This window comes from Mobula hypostoma, chromosome 9 (assembly GCF_963921235.1).
Source record: "Mobula hypostoma chromosome 9, sMobHyp1.1, whole genome shotgun sequence".
NCBI lineage: Eukaryota > Metazoa > Chordata > Chondrichthyes > Myliobatiformes > Myliobatidae > Mobula > Mobula hypostoma.
Genome location: NC_086105.1, coordinates 66,265,547 through 66,289,268, shown reverse-complemented (window position 1 = coordinate 66,289,268; position 23,722 = coordinate 66,265,547). Strand labels below are relative to the sequence as shown.

At 42.8% G+C, this 23,722-nt stretch overlaps 1 protein-coding gene across 6 annotated transcripts in view; it reads left to right on the top strand.

The window, feature by feature from the left end:
* Positions 1-17,876: 17,876 nt before the first annotated feature.
* The window catches only part of nap1l1 (nucleosome assembly protein 1-like 1), a 77,430-nt gene continuing 71,584 nt past the window's right edge, over positions 17,877-23,722 (top strand). For all 6 annotated transcript variants that reach the window (XM_063058439.1, XM_063058437.1, XM_063058438.1 and 3 more), the window contains exon 1: positions 17,877-18,000. The gene's annotated coding sequence lies outside the window, so the exon portion shown is untranslated. The remainder of the gene's footprint in view (positions 18,001-23,722) is intronic.

Below are 23,722 nucleotides of genomic sequence, written 5' to 3'. Positions count from 1 at the left end.
GTTGCTCTAGAGGACAAGATGAAGGAGACTACCAATATGTTAAGAACAAATTGGTCCTCTGGAAGATCAGAATGGTAATCCAGGTGTGGGGCCAAACCAGATGGGAGAGATCTTAAATGATTTTTTTGCATCTGTATTTACTCAGCTGATGGACACAGGGTCTGTAGAAGTGAGGCAAAGTAGTATCAACTTCATGAACCTTATACAGATTACAGAGCAGAAGGTGTTCGTTGTCATGGGGCAAATTAGGCTGGATATATCCCCAGAGCCTGATAAGAAGTTCCCTCAGATCCTGTGGGAGGTAGGTGCAGTGATTGCCAGGGTCCTAACAGAGATACTCAAATCATCTTTAGTGATAGATGAGGTACTTGAGGATAGAGGAAAGCTCATGTTGTTTTGCTGTTTAAGAAAGGCTCAAAAAATAACCAGGAAATTATAGGCTGGTGAGCCTGACGTCAGTAGTGGGAAAATTATTGGAAGGTATTCTAAGGCACCAGATATATGCGTATTTGGACAGACATGGACTGATTAGGGATAGTCACCATGGCTTTGTGCATGGTAGGCCATGTCTAACTAATTTATCGAGTTTTTTGTGGAAATTACTAGGAAAGTTGATGAAGACAAGGCAGTGGATGTTGTCTACATGGAAGCAAGATGTTTGACAAGGTCCCGCATGGGAAATTGGTCAAGAAGGTTCAGTCACTCGGCATTCAAGATGAGGTAGTAAATTGGATTAGGCATTGGCTTTGTGGGAGAAGCCAGAGAGTGGAAGTAGATGGTTGACTCTCTGACTGGAGGCCTGTGGCTAGTGGAGTGCCACAGGATCGGTTAACTGGATCAGCAAACTTACAAAAGACACCAAGATTGGGGAGGGGTGAAGTGGACAGTGAGGAAGGCCATCATGGCTTGCAGTGAGATCTGCATCAGCTGGAGAAATGGGCTGAAAAATGGCAGATGGAATTTAATGTGAACGAGTGCGAGGTCTTACACTTTAGTTGGACCAACCAGGGTAGGTCTTACACAGTAAACGATAGGGCACTGAGGAGTGTGGTGGAACAAGAGGGTCTGGGAATACACATCCATAAATTTTTTGCAAGTGGCATCGCAGGTAGGGTCATAAAAAAGATTTTGCAACATTGGCCTTCATAAATCAAAGTATTGAGTACAGGAAATGGGATGTTATGTTGAAATTGTAAAAGGCCTAATTTGGAGTATTGTGTGCATTTTTGGTCAGCTACCTACAGGAAAGATATAAATAAAGTTGAAAGAGTACAGAGAAAATTTACAAGGATTTTGCCAGGACTGGAGCACCTGAGTTATAAGGAAAGATTGAATAGGTTAGACTTTATTCCTTGGAACATAGAAGACTGAGAGGAGATTTGATGGAGGCATACAAAATTATGATGGGAACAGAGAGGGTAAATGCAAGCAGGCTTTTTCTACAGAGGTTGGGTGGGACTTTGTCATGGGTTAAGGGTGAAAGGTGAAAAGTTTAAGGGGAATGTGGGGAAACGTTTTCACTCATAGGGTCATGAAAACATGGAATTTAATGAAGACAAGTGTGAGCTGTCGCACTTCAGTAGGACCAACCAGGGTAGATCTTACACAGTGAATGGTAGGGGACTGAGGAATGTGGTGGAACAAAAGCATCTGGGAATTCAGGTCCATAGTTCATTGACAGTGGTGTCACAGGTAGATAGGGTCATAAAGAAAGCTTTTTGCATGCTTAAGTGGTGCATGTGAGCTCGATTTCAACATTTAAGGGAAGTTTGGATACGCACATGGATAGTAGGGTTACGGAGGGCTATGGTCCTGGTGCAGGTCAATGGGAGTAGGTAGTTTAAATAGTCCAGCATGTACTAGATGGGCCGAAGGGCCTGTTTCTGTGCTGCACTTTACTATGACCGTATGACTGTATTGCATCATTATGGAGACCTCATTTGTGTTCTGTCTGTACAATTAAAAAAACACGCATGCGGAAGTCAGATTAACTGGTATATTCACTTTGCAGAGAGAGAACCACAGATCAATGCGCATGGGTAAGTTATCAGTCAATAAGTAGTGCTAAGGGGAGGCATTGCACTCAAAGAAATTGATCCATACATATACTTCCTTCCCCTTTTGATTAATGTAACGTAAAACTGTATATGTACAAAACATTCAATTTCTCCTTCACAAACCATATTCAAATAAACATGCTTTCACAATAACCGTCCATAACTAATTTCACAGTTCTAAAGGTTCAGTATTTTGGCACTCTGTTTCTTTCAGGATAGCATTTTTGGACCTGTGGAGTTGCATCAGGTTTGGCAGGTGTCTTATCTAAGACAACTTTCTCGATTGCTGGTGTAACATTGCTGTTAGTGACATGATCATCACTGAGAGATAAGTCCGGTGGCTGTAATGTGTCCATCTTATTGGACACAGTTGACTCAGGTGTGATCTTTGGCTGAGTATCCAGTATCTGGTCCACATGACAACTCCATGGCTGATCTCCAACATCTACTGTGTACATCAGAGTTCCGGTTCTTGTACACAAGAACCGCTTGTCCACTTGTCTTCTCAGTAACCATGTGAGGTAGGCTAACTTCAAAGCTCCTTCCTGATTCACTTGGCAACTGGCTGAACTGGTTATTCTGCACTTCCCTCTGTAGATCTGGTTTCAGGAGGTCTACACGAGATCTCAGATTCCTGCTCATGAACAGCATTGCAGGTGTTGAATTTGTCATTGCATGAACAGAGTTTCGATACCCCAAAAAGGAAGTTACCTACCTTGTGCTGTAGAGAAATATCCTCCTTGTCCATCACTTTAATGGGCTTCTTGAAGGTTCGGACAAACCTTTCAGCTAATCCATTTGTTGCTGGGTGGTGAGGAGCTGACTTGAAATGTTTGATGCCATTTTTCTTCACGAATAGCCTGAACTCTGCTGACATGTATTGTGGTCCGTTGTCACTCATAGCTTGTTCAGGGAAGCCACTTCTGGGGAAGATAACCCTCAGAGCAGAAACAGTCTTTTCTGAGGTGGTTGACTTCATTGGTGTGACCTCAGGCCCTTCGAATGAGCATCCACAGAAATCAGAAACATGGAGTCCATGAGTGGCCCAGCAAAATCAATAGGTGCTCTTTGCCATGGTGCAGAGGGCCACTCCCACGGGTGTAAAGGTGCCAGTGGGGGTGCATTCTGAACATTGTGGCATCCCAAATAGCTTTTGGACAAGCCTTCAATCTGTCTATTTATTTCTGGCTACTACATGTAGCTCAGGGCAAGACTCTTCATCCTGACTGCACCCCGGTGTCCTTCATGAAGACTTTCTAATACTCTGGTGCGCAGTTTAGAGGGAATCACAACACAAGATCCACACATCAGGGTTCTTTGATATACAGACAGTTGGTCTCGTCTCACTGGGAACTCTGGACACATAGGATAATCACAAGCTGGCCATCCTTGCATGGTGGTGTCATAGACCTTTGACAATGTCGGGACATTCCTCAGAATTTGTTATCGGCAACTGGTCCACCAACGTGGCGTGGAACACCTCTGCTGGGTCACAGTATGAAGATTTTCTTCTTCAGTTGTCAACAGTGGAAGATGTGACAAGTTGTCAGCGTTTTTGTGTTGTTTGGTACCCTCGAACTCCACGCCATAAGAGTGGGCTCCTAGGAAAAGTGCCCAACGTCGTAACGTCACTGGGATTCCCTTCCTGGGACTGAAAATGGGAACAAGGGGCTGGTGGTCTGTAACTAGAGTAACCTTTTGTCTGTAGAGGTAGTGATGGAATTTCTTTAATCCCCATACGAGACTATGGGCCCCTTGGTCAATCTGTGTGTTGTTGTATTCTGAGCTTGTCAGTGATCTTGAAGCAAACACAATCGGGCTTTCAGATCCATCTTTCATAGTGTGTGACAAAATTGCTCCATTGCCACAAGGGGATGCATTACACGCCAGTCTGCTGGACAGGGATGGGTCATAATGGGTGAGCAGTTCATCTGATGTTATTAGTCTCTTCGTTTCCTTGAATGCTCTTTCACATCTTTCTGACCATTCCCACTTTGTCCCTGTTTGCAACAGTGTGTTCAATGGGTGAAGCACTGTAGCAAGATTTGGAAGAAACCTGTGATAGTAGTTTACAAGGCCCAAGTTTGACCTGAGTTGTGACACATTTTCCAGTTTGGCTGCCTGCAGTGCTGCTTCAGTCTTCTCTTGTGATTTATGTAAGCCATGCTTGTCAATGACATGTTCACAATATGAGATTTTATTCTTAAAAACTCACATTTCTCTGTCTTTGTGCACAGACCATACTCACTCAGCCTGGTAAGCACTTTACCAAGGTTCTGGAGGTGCTCTTCATCATTTTGCCAGTCACAGTGATGTCATCGAGGTAACACTGTGTTCCTGGGATATCTTGGAGCTTGGTCCATTGCTCTTTGCCAAATTGCTGGAGCTGATGTGATGCCAAAGACGAGATGATTATACTGGAACAGTCCCTTGTGAGTGTTGATTGTGTGGAACTTCCTGCTTGTCTCCTCAATCCCCATTTGCAGATCGGCTTGTGACAAGTCAGTCTTTGAAAACTTCTCCGCCTGCCAAAGATGCAAAAATGTCTTCTATTCATGCCTGGGGATACTGCACAGTACGCAGCACTGGGCTGATGCTCACTTTGAAGTCCCACATATGCAAACAACACATAAAGGCCTTCCCTTTCTTGATCACCAGAACAATGGGATTGGCCCAATCGCTCCACTCAACCTTGGAGAGAATCCCAGACATCCCCAAGCTCTGAAGTTTAGCATTCACTTTAGGTTGTAGTGCATAAGGCATTGGACAAGTTTTATGGAATCTTGGTGTTGCTGCTTCATCCAGTTCAATACTGGCCTCCTTGCCTTTGAGTTAAGCAATACCCTTCTTAAACACCTTCTCATTAGTATTAAGCAGTGGTGACAGTCTCTGGTTAGTTCTACCATTCGGGCTGCAGTTGCCTGTTGATGACACATTGAAAGCTTTGAGTGTGTGCCAGTCCAGTTGGATTTTTCTCAACTGCTCACAGCCAAAAAATACTGGTCCTCCACTTTTCAACACAAAGCTCTAGCTGCTGTGTTTTGCCTCCATACATCACATTTACTTTCAGTTTGCCTTTGGGAGGCCCCCTTTTTGCCTGTGTAGGTCTCTACCAGGTCTTTTCCAATGGTAGCTTAGAAAACAGTCTGTTGTAGCGAGCCTTTGAAATTATAGACAAAGCTGACCCTGAATCCAGCTCCATTTTCAGTTTTACACCAAACACATCTGATGAGATCCATATAAGTTTGTGATCTGCTTCAGAAATTCTATACAGTTCTAGGCATGACAGCTCACCTTTGTCAGACTCTGTGTTGTCTGATTCATTTTCACATTCAGTCACTTCATGCATTTGTTTCGTTTTGTGTTTGAAATTTTTCACTTTGTGTGGTTTTTCTCTTTGGTTGTGCTTTTTGTTTGATTTGCACACTCTCTCTATGTGGCCTTGTCTGTAACACTTTCTGCAAACGTTTTCTTCGAACCAACAAACATTTGCATTGCGGGAGGATTTGCCACATCGATAACATTTTTGGCATTTTGCACCATTCAGGAACATTTTATGCATTTCACATTCTAGACTCTTTTTTCTGTAGTTCTGTCATGTCCTTTTCTGCTGTTTCCAATTATATTGCAATGGTCAATGCCCGTTCTAAGGTTAGGTCTCTTTCTGACAGTAGCCAGTTTTGAGTGCTTTGATCATGCATGCCACATATAAGCCTGTCCCTTCATGCATCAGGAAGTCCATCTTCAAAATCACAGTACTGGGAAATTTTGCGCAGTTCTACAATGTATTCAGAAGTGTTTTCATCCTCTGACTGGTTCCCTTTATAAAATCTAAATATCTCAGCTATTACTAGGCTACCCGGACGGAATATAAGGTGTTGTTCCTCCAACCTGAGTGTGGCTTCATCCTTACAGTTCCTCCAACCTGAGTGTGGCTTCATCTTTACAGTATATTATATAAGTATATAACACCTTATATTCCGTCTGGGTAGCCTCCAACCTGACGGCATGAACCTTGACTTCTCTAGCTTCCGCCAATGCCCCACTTCCCCCTCGTTCCCCATCCGTTATTTATTTATATACACACATTCTTTCTCTCTCTGTCCTTTTTCTCCCTCTGTCCCTCTCACTATACCCCTTGCCCATCCTCTGGGTTTTTCCGCCCCCTCCCTTTTCCTTCTCCCTGGGCCTCCTGTCCCATGATCCTGTCATATCCCCTTTGCCAATCACCTGTCCAGCTCTTGGCTCCATCCCTCCCCCCTCCTGTCTTCTCCTATCATTTTGGATATCCCCCTCCCCCTCCCACTTTCAAATCCCTTACTCACTCTTCCTTCAGTTAGTCCTGATGAAGGGTCTCAGCCTGAAACGTCGACTGTACCTCTTCCTAAAGATGCTGCCTGGCCTGCTGCGTTCACCAGCAACTTTGATGTGTGTTGCTTGAATTTCCAGCATCTGCAGAATTCCTTATGTTTGAGCCCTTCTTTCTTTGAGCTTTGCGCAGATTCAGCATGTCATCTAAAACTTTAACAAACTTCTATCGATGCACGGTGGAGAGTATCCTGATTGATGGCAGTATGGCCTGGAATGGAAACACCAAAGTGCAGACTTCCCTTTCAGTTATTACCCTTGAACCATCAGGATGGAAAATTTCACTCAACACTAAAATGGCTGTACAACCTAACTTTCAAGACTTTACAATTCATATTCTCAGTGTTAATCTTTATTTGCATAGCTTGTCTTCTTTTGCACTTTGGTTGTCTGTCAGTTTTTGTGTATAGTTTTTCATTGATTTGATTGTATTTCTTAATTCTTCTGTGAATGCTTGCAAGAAAATGAATCTCAGGGTAGTATAGGGTGGCATATACGTACTTATATAATAAATTTATTTTGCACTTTAAACTTTGAAGGACCTGTGCTGTGCTGTAATGTTCTTGAAGATGCATGATGGAGCTTATATGAATTGGGTGCAGTGAAAGCAAGGAATGGGTGATTTTGCAGATGCCGGAAAGCGGGAGCAACATACAGAAAATGCTGGAGGAAATCAGCATGTCAGGCAGCCGATGGAGGAGAATGGACAGTGGACGGTTGGGAAAAGAATGGTATTACTTTAGAACATCGAACAAGCCCTTCAACCCACAACATTGTAATGAACCGGCGTAAAAGTACACCAAAAAACCCTCAAAATCTAATCCCTCTGACCTACAAAATATCCATATCCCTCCATCTTCCTCATATTCATTTGCCTATCTAAACATTTCTTAAAATCTTCCAAAGCATTTAACTCTACCACCATACCAGGCAGAACATTCCAGGTATCCATTACTCTCTCTGAGTGAAAACTTACCCCTCACATCGCCTTTGAACCTACCTCCTCTCACCTTCATTGCAATCCATCAGGTATTAGACACCTCCATCCTGGGAATAAGGTACTTCCTGTGCACTCTACCTATGCCTTTCATAACTTTATAAACCTCTGTCAGATCTCCCCTCAGACTCTGTCGCTCCAGAACAACCTAAGTTTATCCAGCCTCTTATGATAGCACATTCCCCCTAAATTAGGCAGCATCCTCTACCCTCTTCTGCACCCCCTCCAAAGGCTCAACATCCTTCCTATAGTGGGACGACCAGAACTGTATGTAATACTCCAGATGTGTCCTCACCAGAGTTTTATAAAGTTGCCACATAACCTCTTGACTTTTGAACTGAATGCCTTGACTAATAAAAGCAAGCATTCCATAAGCCTTCATAACCTATTGACCTGGGCAGTCACTTTCAAGGAGCTATGAACCTGCACCTCTCTGCTCAGCAGTACTTAAGGATCTTGCACTTATCAGTGTACTGCCTCTTTGCATTTACCCTACCAAGGTGCAACACCTCATATTTATCTGGATTAAACTCCATCTGCCATTTCTCTGCCCATATCTGCTGCTGATCTATATCATGCTGCACTGTTTACCAGTCTTCTACACGATCGGCAACTCTGCCAATCTCGGTATCATCCGCAAAGTTACTGACCCACCCATCTACATTTTCATCTGGGTCATTTATATACACCACAAACAGCAGAGATCCCAACACAGATCCCTGTGGAACTCCACTGATTACAGACCTCCAGATCGAGTAAGTCCCTTCACCCACTACCCTCTGTCTTCTATGAGCAAGCCAGTTCTGAATCCAACAGCCAACTCGACGTGGACCCCATGCATCCTAAACTCCCAGGTTAGCACCCCATGAGAGACCTTGTCAAATGCATTACTAAAATCCATGTAGACAACATCTACCTTCTTCAAACTCTCTCATCACTTTGTCAAAAGACTCAATCAAGTAGGTAAGACACAACCTGCCCTGCACAAAGCCATGCTAGCTCTTCCTAACTAGGCCATATGTTTCCAAATGCTCATATATCCTATCCCTAAGAATTTTCTCCTACAACTGATGTGAGACTCACCGGTCTATAGTTTCCAGGATTTTCCTTTGTTCACTTCTTAAATAGAGATACAACATTAGCCACTTGCCAGACCTCCAGGTCCTTGCCTGTGTCTAGAGAGAACATGGAGATGCTGGTCAAGGCCCCAGCAATCTCATCTCCTGCCTCTCTCAATAACCTGAATTAAATCCCATCAGGCACTGGGGACATCCCACTTAATAGTCATCAGCAGGCCCAACACTTCCACCTCCTTGCCCTCTACATGCCCTAACATATTAATGCACTTAAACACTGATCTCCTGGTCTTCCATGTCTTTTTCCTTGGTAAGTACTGAAGTAAAATTCTCATTAAGGACCTCACTCACATTCTACGCAAATGGTTCCCCTCTTTATCCTTGAGTGCTCCTATCTTCTCCCTGGTTATCCTCTTGCTCCTGATGTACGTTTAGAATGCCTTGGGATTCACCTTAATCCTACTTTCTTACTCCTTCAGCCTAATTAGCCCATGGTGCACAATTACGCTGCTCAATGTGACAATGACAGGAATTGAACCCGGTTGATTAGCCCTCTAAAACATTATGGTAACCACTATGCTACCATGCCGCTCACTCGAAATACTTGATATTGTTGGGTTGCTGTGAGAACTTAGGGCTGGTGCTGTCCCCAGGGATGTCACACAAAGATTTTATTTACCAGATAAAGGTGGTAGGTTACTGTAGTCAATCCTGTACATTCTGTAGTTCAGGCCAACAGGAGATACTTAGATACTTAGGGTAAAGTGCTGATCAAATGAACAACAATGTCCTGGGTGGTGGAGCAGCACGTAACGTTCCAAAGACGTACTGGTTCGGGTTAGTGACCCGTGGGCATGCTATGTTGGTGCCGGAAGCATGGCGACACTTGCCAGCTGCCCCCAGAACATCCTTGGACTGTGTTGGTTGTTGACACAAATGATGCATTTCACTGTATGCTTCAATGCAGATGTGACAAATAAATGTTATCTCTTCTTTTTCTTATTCACACACCAAGATACAGTGAAAAGCTTCTGTTTGTGTACCATCCAGACATTATTTCATGCATAAATCATTGAGTCTCCCTGCCTTTACAGGTCCCTTTGGAACAGAGATGAGGAGGAATTTCTTTTGCAAGAGGGTGGTGAATCTGTGGAATTCATTGCCACAGACAGCTGTGGAGGCTAAGTCATTACGTGGATATAAAGTGGAGGTTGATAGGATTTTGATAAGCCAGGACATCAAAGGTGATGGGGAGAAGGCAGGAGAATGGGGTTGAGAGAGATAATATATCAGCCATGATGGGATGGCAGAGCAGAATCTATGGGCTGAATGGCCTAATTCTACTCCTATGCCTTATGGTCTTTAAGAAATCTCAGAAAGAATCTCAAGGTACTATATGGTGACATCAACATATTCTGATAATAAATTTACTTTGACCTGGACTTTTGACTTTGATGAATTGCCAAAATGTGGGAGATATCAGCTGCTTTGACTCTGTCAGAAAGTTGTGAGTTATCAGCTGGAGAGCTGAAGAAGTTGAGAGGTTTTCTGTCCACAACAGGAGTTAGCTGTGATGCAGGTCTGTGAATCCAGCATTACACGTCCTTTATTTCCAAAGGATTGTCATCTGAAACTAGGAATTAAATTACAAAGCTTTGCAAATACATGCACATTCGTGGGGTTTTAGTCAGAGCCATTCAGAACATGTCAGCACTTTGTTGTTTTTGTCAGCAGGTTTTGAGGCTGACTCAGCTTTTGATGGCTTCCAGAGCTGGAGTCATGTAAGGATAGATGAAATATTTCTTTTGCTTTTTATTTGGACATACAGCACATTAACAGGCCCTTCTGGCACAATGAGGCTGCATCACCCAATACACCCGTGTGACCAACCAACCTACTAACCCACATATCTTTGGAATGTGGGAGGAAACTGGAGCACCTGGAGAAAATCCACATCATCATGCGGAGAACATACAAACTCCTTACAGGCAGTGGCAGGATTGAACCCAGGTCACTGGTACTTTAATACCATTTTGCTAACTCCTCTGTTACCTAGACACTCATGCCCAGAAACATTAGACTCACTATTGAAGTCCCACTCCGGAGATGAACCAAAAGGTGATGAGATAACATCTAATCTAAAATGCTTATCTTTGGGTAAAACACAAGATTAAGATGGACAACCCCTAATCACTACAGTTTAGCACCATTTTGATCACTTTACACTAAAATTGACTTTTCTTCTCTTTGTTTTCTTTCTTGTAAAGATTGTGTATGATTTATGTTTATGCTTTCCTTGTGACTGTTGCTTATCTGATGCTACGTATCTGTGATGCTGTGGAAAGTAAGTTTTTCATTGCACCTGTGCATTCATGTTCAAAATTCAAAATTTGAATTAGAATTCATTATCAAAGTACATATATGTTCCCATATATTAACTTGAGATTTCATTTCTTGCAGGAATTTATAGGAAAAATAAAGAAATACATTAGAAAATTGTGGAACTGTTAGAACCTATATCTATGGAACGTTGAAAGGCGTCAATAGAGTGGATGTGGAGAGGATGTTTCCTACGCTGGGACAGTCTTAAGGCAGAGGATGCAGCCTCAGAATAGAGGGGCGTCCTTTTAGAATGGAGGTGAGAAGGAATCTCTTTAGCCAGAGGGTAGTGAATCTGTGGAATTTGTTGCCACAGACAGCTGTGGCAGCTGAGTCATTGGGTAAATTGAAGACAGAGATTGATAGATTTTTGCTTAGTCAGGGCATGAAGGGATATGGGGAGAAGGCAGGAGATTGGGGCTGAGAGAGAAAATGGATCAGCCATGATGAAATGGTAAAGCAGACTCGATGGGCCAAATGGCCTAATTCTGCCCCTATATCTGAGGGTCTTATAAACAATGACTGATAAACAACCAATGCGCAAAAGAAAAGAAAGCAAAAGAAGTTTGTCAAAGATTTTTGGTGACACCTGGTGCGAAATCCATGCAAATTTCAAAGAAAGCAAGGCTTGTTTTGTCTTCTTTGTCATGACGCTTATATCCTGGTCCCTGGAAATACCCTCTGATATGTTAATGTGAAAGGAAATTAAATGAATGAACATGGACATCTAGCTTGTTCCTCCTGTGGTCAATAATCAGCTCTTTGAATCTGCCGATGTTGTGTGAGAGGTTATTGTTGTGGCACCATTCAAGCAGGTTTTCAGTCTCCCTCCTCTATGCATATTCATCACCACCTTTGGTCACCAGCACACTTAACTATGGCATTAGAGTTGTACTTAGCCGCACTAGTTAGAGCAGAGGTCTAAGGACATAGCTCCTTACCTATGCTGATGGAGATTGTGGAGGAGATGTTGATACACATATACTTGTGCATATGACAATAAACTCGACTTCGATCTCATATCTCTCCAGGCACAGCATTTGTCACTAATACCTCCTCATGTGGTCCACTGAGGCAACTGATGAGAGGCAGAGTGATTCTTTCTGTGCTATGGGGTTAGAGCCATAGAGAGCTACAGCACAGAAGTATGCCTTCAGCCCACCTAGTCTCTGCAGAACTATTATTCTTCCCAGTCCCATCGACCCACACCTGGACCATAGGCTTACTTACCTCTCTCAGGGATCAAGGATCAATTTTATTCACCATACACATTTACACATGTTAGGAATTTGCTGTGATGTGTTGGCCATTGTGCAACATGCAATCAAAAATAACACCATTCAAGAATTATAAAGAATAAAGAGTTGTATAAAAAATAAACTTCATCCACGTACTTATCCAAACATTTTTTAAAATTTTGCAATTGAACCCTCATCCATCACTTCTGCTGTCTGCTCATTCCACACTTGCAACACTCTCTGAGTGAAGAAGTGTCCCTCAGATTCCCCGTAACTATTTCACCTTTCACCCTTAACCTATGCCCGTTGGCCCCAGTTTCACCCAACCTCAGTGGATATAGCCTGCTTCCATCTACCCTATATGTACCCCTCTGTCAAATCTCCCCTCATTCTCTTACTGTGTTTTAAAAACAAAAAAAAGGTCTTATCTGAGAGACTACATGAACGCTATCATTTTAATATAAACAGTCTTTCCTGGCAGATAACTTGTTGCAGTTACACAACTGATCACCAGTCAGTGTAGCTGAGCAGTAATAGTGTTTTAGAGCTATTAAACAAAATTTCACTTCATCACATCATTTTAAGGGCAGTTAATCTGAACAACCATTCTGTATAGCACCCCCTCCCCCTCCATCTATTACCTCAGTCACTGCACTGTACACACTTTAAGCCACTGCACTTAACGCTGTTTACATTATAAATACAAGCTGACATTTATGTATTTATGCATATTTTATCTGTACTTCAACCTCTAACTTTATATAATACATTATTCATTTTAATTGTTGAATGTTGTTGTTTTCTATTGCTTGTCATGCTCTGACCAACACACTACTGTGAACTCCTAATACACACTAGACACTGGAATACTACAGCACAGTACAGGCCCTTTGGCCCTTGATGTTGTGCCTACCCATATATTCCTTAAAAAAAAGTACACCTTTTATGTAAGAAATCAATAAAAATATTGAAAGAGAAAAAAAGTACTAAACGCACACTACCCCGTAACCCTGTATTTTTCTTTCATCCACGTACCTGTCCAAGAGGCTCTTAAATACCCCTAATGTTTTAGCCTCCACCACCATCCCTGGCAAGTCATTCCAGGTACCCACAACCCTCTGGTAAAAAACTTACCCCCATTGTCTCCCCTAAACTTCCCTCCCTTAACTTTGTACATATGCCCTCTGGTGTTTGCTATTCGTGCCCTGGGAAACAGGTACTAGCTATCCACCCTATCTATGCCTCTCATAATCTTGTAGACCTCTATCAAGTCCCCTCTCATCCTTCTGCGCTCCAAAGAGAAAAGTCCCAGCTCTGCTAACCTTGCCTCATAAGACTTGTTTTCCAATCCAGGCAACATCTTGGTAAATCTCCTCTGCACCCTCTCATAGCTTCCACATCCTTCCTATAATGAGGTGACCAGAACTGAACACAATACTTTGTGTGGTCTCACCAGAGATTTGTAGAGTTGCAACATGACCTCTCTACTCTTGAACTCAATCCCCCTATTAATGAAGCCTAGCATCCCATAGGCCTTCTTAACTATCCTATCAACCTGTGCAGCAACCTTGAGGGATGTATGGATTTGAACCTCAAGGTCCCTCTGTTCATTCATACTCCTCTTAAGTAACCGACCATTAACCCTGTACTCAGCCTTCTGGTTTGTCCTTTCAAAATGCATCACCTCACACTTATCCGGATTGATATGCCAGCATACCATTTGCCTTTTTCACCGCCTGGGCATGCAGGTACAGCAGGCGGTGAAAAAGGCGAATGGTATGCTGGCATTCATAGCAAGAGGATTCGAGTACAGGAGCAGGGAGGTACTACTGCAGTTGTACAAGGCCTTGGTGAGACCACACCTGGAGTATTGTGTGCAGTTTTGGTCCTTAATCTGAGGAAAGACATTCTTGCCATAGAGGGAGTACAAAGAAGGTTCACCAGATTGATTCCTGGGATGGCAGGACTTTCATGTGATGAAAGACTGGATCGACTAGGCTTATACTCTATGGAATTTAGAAGATTGAGGGGGGATCTGATTGAAACATATAAAATTCTAAAGGGATTGGACAGGCTAGATGCAGGAAGATTGTTCCCGATGTTGGGGAAGTCCAGAACGAGGGGTCACAGTTTGACGATAAAGGGGAAGCCTTTTAGGACCGAGATGAGGAAAAACTTCTTCACACAGAGAGTGGCGAATCTGTGGAATTCTCTGCCACAGGAAACAGTTGAGGCCAGTTCATTGGCTATATTTAAGAGGGAGTTAGATAAGGCCCTTGTGGCTACGGGGATCAGTGGGTATGGAGAGAAGGCAGGTACTGGGTTCTGAGTTGGATGATTAGCCATGATCATACTGAATGGCGGTGCAGGCTCAAAGGGCCGAATGGCCTACTCCTGCACCTATTTTCTATGTTTCTAAGTTTCCATGAACTCTATCTACCCACTTTTCTGCCCAACTCTGCATCCAGTCTATATCCTCTCGTAACCTTTGACAACCTACAGTTCCATCCACAACTCCTCCAATCTTCGTGTCATCCGCAAACTTACTCACCCATCCTTCCACCACTATGTCCAGGTCATTTATAAAAATCACAAAGAGCAGGGGTCCCAGGACAGATCTTTGCGGCACTCCACTAGTCACCGACCTCCAGGCAGAATACTTTCCTTCCACTACTACCCTCTGCTTTCTTCCTGTAAGCCAATTTTTTATCCAAGCAGCCAAGGTTCCACTGATCCCATGCTTCATGACTTTCTTGATTAGTCTCTCGTGGATACACGTAGATGTATTTGGTGAATAAAGGTGATCTTCTATTTACTATGGAGTTCTAGCCTGACCTGCTAACGTGCAGTCTGTAACAATTCAGTACTGTTGCCTGTCAGGCCCCAGGATCCTTGATTTGCCCTTTGGTTGGAAAGATTAGAGGTGAATCGTTGGTTAATTTACAAACAGGTAAAATCCACAGCTATGAAGGCAGCCAGAATGTTGTTTCCTATTGCCGAGGGTTTGGAGTTCATGAATAAGGAGTTTGTATTCCGTTAGTAGAGAATGTTGGTGGGGCAACACCAGGAATAGTGTCAGCCCCCTTCCATTTGGAAACACCCAAGACGATTCCTCCAGTCTTTTGTATGTGTTGCTCATGACTTCCAGCATCTCTTGTGATTATAATTTTCTGTTCCATCATGAAATCTATTTGAGATAAGAAGATTCCTAACATTTTTCTTCAGTGGGAATTCAGAGAGACCCTCTCTCACTGTTTCCCCTTCTGTGTTCTCTGCTGCTCTTGGTCTCTTAAACTGTGCCGCCTTGTACTCCTTCCAGTCGCCCCCACCTTTTATTTTGGTTTCTGCTCCTTTCCCTTCAAAGACCTAGGATCTAAAACTATAAGGGATGCAGACCCAGTTGGCACTTTTAACCACCAGCTCAAAACCTATTTATTTAACCTCACTTTTAATTAACTGTATCCCATTGTAAAGCACTTTGAACTATATCATTTGCATGAAAAGTGTTCTATAAATAATTTACATTGTTATTAAGATCAAGGATCAACTTTTTTCACTATTTTTACAATTGTTAGGAATTTGCTGTGGTGCGTTAGTCAGAGTGTGACTAACAAAAATAGCATTCAACAATTATAAAGAATAAGGACTTAAATAAAAATGAAGTTAGAAGTTAAAGTACAGATATGGAATGAAATGTGCATAAATATGTAAATACCAGCTTGTATTTATAATATAAACTGCATTATAAAAATGGTTTAAAGTGTGCACATTGCAGTGACTGAGGGTGATAGATAGAGGGGTTTGAGGGTGATGGGGTGAACCATTATGTTTGATTAAATCCTAATGAAGGGTCTCGACCCAAAATCTTGACTGTTTATTCCTTTCCATAGACACTGCCTGACCTGCTGAGTTCCTCCAGTCCAGCAGAATCTCTTGGATGAGAGGGCTGTCCTCCTCAGAGGGTCTGGACAGACTTGGTCTGTATCCGTCTGCAGTTTGGAAGAATGAGGGGTGAACTAAGGAGCGTGCTGGGGGTATGTTTTCATTAGTGGAGACTCGCAAACAAGGAGACAAATAAGGGGCTTGCAATTAAAACTGAGACGTGTAGAAAGTTCTTCTCTCAGAAGGAGGTGAATCTCTGGAATTCTTTGGCCTTGAAAATGATTGAGGTTGGATCATTGGATATATTTAGTGTGGGGGTAGATAGTATTTGACAGATCAAGGAATTTAGGGTCACGGGGAACTGACACAGAAGAAGAGTTGAGGCCAGCATAAATCAGACATGGTCACATTAAACAGTAGAGCAGGCTTGGGGGGACTCATGACCTTCTCTTCGTGAATAATTGAAGGCTTTGGAGCATACAGGAAATTAAATTTATAATTATGACTTATGATTGATTAGCAGGAATATCATCAAAGTTCTCACCCATCTTGGACATTCTCTCTTCTCCCCTCTGCCACTGAACAGAAGTTACAAAAGCCTGAATTCATGTATTGTCAGGCTCAAGGACAGCTTCTATACCACTGTTATTAGACTTGAATGATAAGATGGACTCTCGACCTCGCAATCTACCTCCTTATGATATTGCACTTTATTGTTTACCTGCACTGCACTTTTTTGGTAGCTTTTACAAGTTTATTTTACCTTATTCTAGCTCAATGCTCTGTGTAATGATCTGATCTGTATAAACAGAATCAGAATCAGGTTTAATATCACTGACATATATTGTGAAATTTGTTGTTTTGCAGCAGTAGCACGATGCAATGTATAAAGGAATTATAAATTATAACAAGTAATATATATATTTCTTATTATCTTTATATAGATATACCAATAAAAATCAAATTTTCTTTAAAAAATAAACAGGATGCTCTTTGCCTATTGTATCTGTGCTGGCTCTAACTGGTCTCACTTACCCTTCACCTTCTCCAAAGCCTCTCCTATACTAAATCAATCATTGCACCTTTCAGGACATTATTAATTTTGATTTGAACAACTTGTCTTTCTTTTGCACATTGGATGTTGTCATTCTTAGTGTTCCATGATTCTTTTTTAACTTTATTTCCTGTAGGTGCCCGCAAGAAAATGAAAATGATAATACTGTAATATTTTTTTCTTTGACTTTGCAATCACAGTGTAAACTCCCTTTTGGAAATCATCATTGATTCTCGAACAATGCCTTCTTAGAACATCATACTTCCCTGCATTCATAAACAAACGCCTTCTCATATTTCTCTCTCTTTTGTCAATAACTTTGAACTTGCTCTGGTTCCTGACCCTGTGGCGAGTACAAGCACATCCTCCGTATTTACTCAGTGAAAACCATTTACGTGGTGGAAATATAAGGACCGGGTTCGGGGTAAATTTCCTGATCTAAATAGGTATTGCCTCCTCAGTGCCATCAGGTCTGTGCAATATTCCCAGAATAATAACAAGGCAGGCTTCGATCTGAATTTTACGTGAAGGTAATTTGTGCTCCATTACAAGCCCACCTGAATAGGGCGCAGTTAAAGACAGACCTCGCGAACAATGAACACGGGAATTATGAATGAGTTCTGACAGGCGCTTTGATTGACAGCTTGCACGCCGCCCCCCGAAGGAGCGGAGCGCGGGCTGGAGACGGCGCGCGCACGGAGGGCTGCAGCTTCATCAGCGCTGTGGTCCGGCCGGAGGGCCGCGCATGCGCGGCGGTCAAGGAGCCGGGGAGATGGGGAGAGGGGAGAGCCGTGAGGTGCGCAGGCGCAGCGCCTAAGGAGAGCCAGGAGTAGACGGGGCGGGACTGTGGTGCGCGCGTTCCCCTCGTGGTTATATCCAGCCAATTGGCACGCTCTTCTTCCTTTAGCGCCATCGGAGAGCAGCTCGCGCCGCAGGAGCCGTGCGTCCGGTAAGCGGCGGTCGGGGAGCGCCGGGATCCGAAGCCCCTCACCCGACCACCCCTACCTGGGGTACAATCAGAGGAGAAACTGGGCGTCCGATAGGCTCAGTGTTGAAAAATGGGGGCGGTGGCTGGGGAGGGGAAGAGACCCGTCGAGGGTTTTGGGAGGGAGAGACCCCTTTGAGGGGGATTTGGGAGGGGGGAGAAGTTGCGGAATGGAGCAGGCCCCGACCTCCGCTCCAGGTTCCTCCACACCGCTCTTCCCTCTCCTCACCCGGGAGAGCACGTGTGTGTCGGGGAGAGAGCGGTGCTGCATGGCCTGTCAGGGATGGGGGTGAGGCGATGGGAAGTGGTCGGTTAGGCCGTGGGGCGTTGGGGGTTGGCGTGGCGGGAATGCGTCACCCCCACCCCCGCACTCTCCTGGGCCTCGACTACCCGACTGTGTCGCACTTCCCTCCATCACGCCGCCGCGTAAGCACCACCTCTTTTCTCCCCCCCCACCCCTTCTTACACATTTCCCGGCCGCTGGTAATATGGACTGGGGAGGGGGAGCCATTCACCTTCTCCACACTTACCCCAGCAACACGTGGTGGAGCTCCCGAACCGGGTGTTAGTGGTATTAAAGGGGAAAGGACCTCGGCTCGGCGGCCGGCGGCTCGGTTCCACTATTTCGCTTTTGTTCTACTTGTCCTGTCGCAACCCCAGGCTCTGTCTGTGAAAGCTCGCATGTCGTGTCATCTGGCGGCGGCCTAGGCCGCTGGCACCCCCACCCACCCCGAGATCTGCCGGAGACAACCTTTATTCTTTTACCGCTCAGCATCTCAACCGGATACTAGCCGATGGCTTCCCACACTTGGTGCGGCAATCTAGTGTGAGAAAGGGTCTAAATGTAACTCGAATATGACAGTAACTTGTCAACTGCATCCTTTGTAACATCAACCCTTAGCATTGATTTATCCTAGTTAAAAAAACTTGTTCCCTTCTCTCTTCTGATCCCCACTCTGGCCTCTTACCTCTTCACATCTGCCTATCAACTCCCCGTGTCTCCACCTCCTTCCCTTTCTCTTATGGGCCACTCTCTTCTATTCTTTCCTCTCCAGCCCTTTACCCTTTCCACCCACCTGGCTTCACCTGTCAACTTTTAGCTTGTCCTCCTTCCCCTCCCCCACCTTTTTATTCTGGCATCTTCTCCCTTTCCAATTCCAAAGAAGGGTCTTGGCCCAAAACGTTAACTGTTTATTCATTTCCATTGATGCTGCCTAACCTGCTGAGTTCCTCCAGCATTTTGTGTGTGTTGCTTTCAATTAACAATATCTGCAGAATTTCTTGTGGTTAACTTCAAACCTTGTCTAGTTAGAACACCTCAGGCACTGGTTCCCATAAGCCTGCATGTTTGGGTTGCCCAACAGTCTGATGGGTGAGAATTAATATGATTAACACCGTGTTCACTTAATGTTGTCAGTTTGAAATTTACAACTTTGATTTATGGAATGCAAAGTATATGATGTTTTTATCATCTATTTGAAAATTGTCATTAATTGGAGTGTTAACCAGATATAAATGTTTTTCTAAATCATAGGTTGCTTTAATCAAGATTCAACTGATTAAATTTTCCCACGTGATTTGGTTTTGTAAAAATGTCATACAGCATAGATACATGCCCTTTGGCACAATCAGTCTATGCTGACCAAGGTACCCATCTGAGCCAGTCCCGTTTCCCTGAGTTTGGTCCACATTGAGAAACATTTCCTACCAACCTGTTACAGCACTTTTTGAATGTTGTCATTCTTCCTCTTGACAGCTCATTCCATAAATGATTACTCTTTGGCTTTTAAAAAAAAAACTGCCCCTCAGGTTTCTTTGACGTTAAACCAGTTCTTGATTCTCTACGCAATTCCAGATTGCCCCATATTCTATGAATAGCCTGTTCAACCTTTCTAAAACTGAGTCCCTCAAGTCTTGGGATATGTCCTTTACACTCTACATCTCTCAATCTTTTAAAAAAAAAAATCCTGCTATCCAGCTTTTAATCTATGATATAGGCTGATTGTTGAGGTTTTTAGTGAGTTGAGGATTTGGAGCAGGGGTTCCCAACCTTTTTTTATGCCATGGACCCCTACCATTAATTGAGGGGGCCATGGCCCCAGGTTGGGAACACTTGGTTTAGAGCAGTGGTTGGCAACCTTTTTGCCTCTGTGGGCTGGATTGCGTATTAATGAGTGGACGGTGGGCCAGAAAAATGCTATAAAAACTTGAAATATGGGAATTATCCATTTAAATACATCTAGTTATGTTTGGCCTCAAATTAATAATAATGCGTGCTAGAAAATCATTTGTGTTTAAGGTTGCCTACCCCTGGTTTAGAGGGACAAAATCTGCTTTAGTAGTTATAGTTTGTAAGGATTCCATGGTATAGTGTTTGTAATCAGAAGTTCTAGTATTTTAGCCAATTAACATTATAAGCAAATTAATGTGTGGTACATCTCAACGCTTATGGAATCATGACTAGTTACGATATTTGATCAAAACAAATGAACTGTCAATAACAAAACACTTTCTCCCTGAGTTGTCATGATCCAGAACTCTGCACTTTTAGATCCTTTTGTCCTTTTATATTTTGACTGAACAGCATAACATATTTTATTGCTTAGTTGGGAAAGACAGACAATAGGGGAATTGCTGAGATGAAGCTCTTTCATTGTCTAGTAAGTACCTTTGCAATTATACTTTGGTGATCCAAATTCAATCCTTTTCTGCTATGGTACTATGTGGAGTTTGTACATTCTTATGACCATGTGAGTTTTGTCCAGGTCTTAATGTTTTCTCACATCCCGAAGTAGAATTGGTTAATTCACTACATTAAATTGCCACTACTGTAATTTGCTGGATGTGCGGTGGGGGGGTGCTTGTGAGAATATGAGAGAACAAAATGGGATTAGTTGGGGCTAATATAATAGGTGTGTGGGCAGCATGTGTTCAGAGTTCACTGACTGCTATAGGAATCTGACACTTTTAATTAGCACATAAGATGCAACATTAACAGAGTTGGTCCTTGATAGGAAATCGTATTTTTTCCCCAGAAACAGTTGGACCTGTACATTTGAGACAAGTGACTACAGATGCTGGCCTGGAGCAACACAAAAGGTGCTAGAGGAACTCAACGGGGTCAGGATTGTTTTGACCTAAGACATCAGCTGTCTTATTCCCTAGGTGCCTGACCTGCTGAGTTCTTCAGCACCTTGTGTTGGACCCATAAAATTGTTTTTCCAGAAAGCATGTGCACAATAAAATCCTTTAGCTGGGAGAACCTAAGTAGCTAGTCCACGACATTGTACTTCACTGAATTAGCAGTCATTTTGCCCTTTGTCACTGGTACTGTAGATGGAGAAATCTGTAGCACAGTGCTGTGGACTTGTGCAACTGACTGCTGTTATGAAGAGTCAGAAAAGATTGAGTTTATTGGCTTGGAAAATTTAGAGCCCTAGAATTGGATAGTATGTAATCAGGCCCTTTGGCCCACCACAGTTCTGTTGATTGCCTGTATTAATTCTATGATCTTCTGTCACATTCATTCTAATACCTGTCCATGTGTCTGAAGTGTTTTTTATATTCCTGCCTCCACCACCTCCACTACAGTTCATTCCAGATGTCAACTATTTTGTGTGTGTGTGGGGGGGGAATACCCTTTACATCCCTTTTAAATTTCCTCCCTCCCTGAAGGTCATGTCCTCTAGTTTTAAGCACTCCAATCAATGCAAAAGACTCCCTGGACTTGTATGCATGTCTCTCATAATTTTACATTATCTCTATCAGGTCACCTATCAGCCTCCTTTCCTAAAATCCAGACTATCCATTCTCAAGCCCTCCATTCTAGGCAATGTTCTTGTGAATCTTTTCTGGGCCCTCAAGCTTAATCACATTTTTCCTATACTGTAGCAAACAACTGTATGCAACATTCCCAAGTGTGGCCTAGTCAACATTTTGTGGGTCTGTAACATGTAATCAGCTGATGAAGATAAACCTATAGTAAACTGGGATTGGACCTAGAAGGTTGCATATCTTGATTTCAAAATGGACATTTTGTCTATATTCAAAATTATCAGTAGTTTTTAGTGATTTCTAAATTGCAGCTTGTTTTTGTTTCATCTAAATTAACATCATTATTTAAAAAAAATTTTCTTTTCAGTCTTGGAAAGAAAATAATTTTAACAACTGTTTAACAACAGTTTTCTTGGGAACAAGTTGGATTTTTATAAATTTATCCTTTTATTTTTCAGCTGGATTTTTTTTGCTAATTCCTGGCATAAAGTGTATTTAATTTATTGTCCTTTTTGAAATTGTTCTACCTCTTATTTGGCAGGGTGGTGGGGTATACTCTGTGCTACTGTAAATTTTTGGGGAAGTTTTTAATTCCATTCTCATAATTTGGTATTTGTGCAATATTTTTATGGTCATATTTTTAAACCTTTGAAAACCCTGTGGCCTCCCTGGTGGGTCTAAGCTTATTGAGTAACCAAGGAATGCAGAGTAAGGTCTGTAGTTCATACCTTGTCTGTTTCATTCCCTGGTTTTAGCAAGTGTTACAGCATTAGACCAACAATCCATTTGGTGTTGACAATATGGAGAAGAAATTCTGTCCCTGTTGTACACTCTGTTGGAATGTACAGTACATATACTTGAGGGCAACAATCAAATGCAACTGTGTGTCCTTGTGTTCAAGTATTTAACTAAACAAGAAAGATGACTACCCAAGCAAGAGAAGCTACTACTTCAAGGATGATTGGTAGTGCTCATTTTGTGATCTATAGTTTTAAACAAAAAGACATATGGTGAGCTTTGCAGTGTTACAGAGAAACATATTATTGCTTTTACTTTGGTTTAAAAAAAATCAACTGGTCATTCTTGCATCCTATTAATTATCTGAGGCTGGAGTTTTAAAGCTACAATAACATCTATTCATTCAGTACATTCTAAGGTAGTCCCAATTTGCCAACTTCAGAATGATGAACTTAATTTCAAGGAATAGCCACTGTCTTGGGAAGAGGAGAATTTGGGGGGGTGGGGTGGGGGAACGTTTAAGAATCGTACCATGTGAAACTTGTTTTCCTCGTTTAGCGTACCTGTTGGTTGGGGCACATGTCATGAAGATGAAGTAATATTTTGCCTCTAAATCATTGAGTACATATAAGCATAATTAGTGTCATTGTAACTTTGTAAATGCAGAAAAAAACCTGGTAACTGCATCTTTTTGTTTTTCCTGTCCAGCAGCTCTTGTAGCTCTACGGCTTTCACTTAGGCAGTCTCACTCCAGTAATTCAGATTTTGGGGTACTGAAGAAGTGGTGTTGGGCACTGTAGATTCTTCCCTGAGTGGGTCAGGATTAGTGGTGGACTCCTGTCATTTATGCTGGACGACTTTGTGGCTCAGACAGATGGATTCTAGTTTCTCATAACGTCACAAATGTTGTTGCTCGATTTTGAGTGGTTATGGACCATGGCTTCCCACTTTAAGAAATATTTGGAATCATTTTCTATGCCGACCTGATAATCTCTTGCGCTGACTTGGACTTCTGATGTTACGTGAGTCTAATGTTGGGTATATGACTGTACCCTACTTTTTGGTGCTAAGCGTAAATAAAGATTCATTGCTGGGTATCTTGGCCTAGTAGGGAATGCTTGGCATTGGCTTATCCTGTGAGTGGATTTGGAAGATATTGCAGACACCACAATAT